General features: G+C 49.1%; 1 pseudogene; it reads left to right on the top strand.

Annotated features, from left to right (window-relative positions):
* Positions 1-1,487: 1,487 nt before the first annotated feature.
* Positions 1,488-1,596, top strand: LOC128562973 (uncharacterized; annotated as a pseudogene).
* The last annotated feature ends 575 nt before the right edge of the window (positions 1,597-2,171 follow it).

Here is a 2,171-nt window from a genome sequence, read left to right as displayed (position 1 = left end):
AGGTCCTTGCTACAGTGTAGCAAACAGGGACACTGGGCCGGCCATTGCCTTCATCCTTGAGCACCATTCAGACTCCACCCAGTCTGTGGGGTCTAAGGTCATGGGAAGGACAAGTTTCCCTGGGCGCAGGGCCTGGAGCCACCCTTCCAAGACAGTGACTGAGCCAGGGTTTGAACCACCAGAACTCCTAGGACCAGCCACCGAGACTGAAGGGGCCCAGGCTCTCAGGCCCCCACGTTACCATCCCACTGGCAGAGCCCTGGGGCTGTCTTCTGGCTGCTGGTGAGAATATTCTTCCTTCTGACATGGGGGCCACATTCTCAGTACTGCCTGATTTTCTTTCTTTTCTTTTTTTTTTTTTTGAGACAGAGTCTCACACTGTCGCCCTGGGTAGAGTGCCACTGTGTCATAGCTCACAGCAACCTCCAACTCTTGGGCTCGATCCATCCTCTTGCCTCAGTTTTTCTTTTTTTAGTAGAGACAGGATCTCACTTTTGCTTAGGCTGGTCTTGAACTTGTGAGTTCAAGCAACCCACTCGCCTCAGCCTCCCAGAGTGCCAGGATTACAGCCGTGAGCCTTTGCACCTGGCCTGTGCTGCCTGGTTTTTCAAGGCCACATTCTCCTCTTCTGTTTCTGTAGCTGAGACCAATGGAACCCACTCTACCGCATGTAAAACTCCACCTCTAACTTGTCAGTTATAACGCCCAACATTCTCCCTTTTTTTTGAGACACAGTCTTACTGTGTCACCCTTGGTAGAGTGCCGTGGCGTCACAGCTCACAGCAACCTCAGACTCTTGGGTTTAAGTGATTCTCTTGCCTCAGCCTCCCAAGGAGCTGGGCCTACAGGCACCCACCACAACACCCAGCTATTTTTTGGTTGCAACCGTCATTGTTGTTTGGCGGGCCCAGGCTGGAGTTGAACCTGCCAGCTCAGGTGTATGTGGTTGGCGCCTTAGCTGCTTGAGTCACAGGCGCCAAGCCTACAGAGTCTTTTTTACCTTTTCAGTAACTGGCTTGAAAAACTAAACTTTAAAAAAGTTAAGGTTTAGGGGGGCGCCTGTGGCGCAAAGGAGTAGAGCGCCGGCCCCATATGCCGGAGGTGGCAGGTTCAAACCCAGCCCCGGTCAAAAACTGCAAAAACAAACAAACAAAAAAGTTAAGGCTTATACCCATATAACCTCCTGTATTGCCTTTATTTAAAATCTTTTGAAATTCAGTCTTTTTTAACCTCAAACTACCTTTTTAAATATTGAGACTGGAAGACCGGGCGAGGTAGGTCTCACCTCTAATCCCAGCACTCTGGGAGGCCAAGCAGGTGGATTGCTTGAGCTCAGAAGGTCGAGACCAGCCTGAGCCAAAGGGAGACCCCGGCTCTACTAAAAATAGAAAAACTTAGGCAAGAGGATCGCTTGAGCCCAAGAGTTGGAGGTTGCTGTGAGATATGACACCACGGCACTCTACCCAGGGAGACAGCTTGAGACTCTGTCTCAAAAAAATAAATAGATATGTGCAGGGGCTGCAAACAGCAGCCTCCTCGGTAGTGTATGCAGCCTGTTGCTTGTATAGGTTGCTCTAAGGGACCTTGGAGACATTCCTTTCCAATACATGTTCATGTGTTAGACCTTGTGCTGTCCCCAATCTAGGCTCCAGACAGGTATGCGTGGTGCCTTTGGAAAGCCCCAGGGCACTGTGGCCAGGGTTCACATTGGCTAAGTCATCACGTCCATCTGCACCAAACTACAGAACAAGGAACATGTGATTGAGGCCCTTCGCAGGGCCAAGTTCAAGTTCCCTGGCCATCAGAAGATTCACATCTCCAAGAAATGGGGTTTTACGAAGTTTAACTCAGATGAATTTGAAGACATGGTGGCTGAGAAGCGACTCATCCCAGATGGCCATGGGGTCAAATACATCCCCAGTCGGGACCCCCTGGACAAGTGGCGGGCCCTGCACTCGTGAAGACTTAACACTGTGTTGCCTATCAATTGCACCTACCAATAATAAATCCTACTTCCTGTAAAAAAAAAAAAAAAATAGATAAATACTGAGAGCACTGAAATTCTAAAAGAGACACATTAGGCTTATTTGAAATGTTAAAATTGTATAGGAAATAAGAAATATTCCTGCCTACCAACCAACTGGACAGGCACCTGACTCTTGCCCATCTGT

This window comes from Nycticebus coucang, chromosome 12 (genome assembly GCF_027406575.1).
Source record: "Nycticebus coucang isolate mNycCou1 chromosome 12, mNycCou1.pri, whole genome shotgun sequence".
Taxonomy (NCBI): Eukaryota; Metazoa; Chordata; class Mammalia; order Primates; family Lorisidae; genus Nycticebus; species Nycticebus coucang.
Note: the sequence above shows the minus strand (reverse complement) of the source record. Positions and strands in the feature narration are given on the sequence as shown.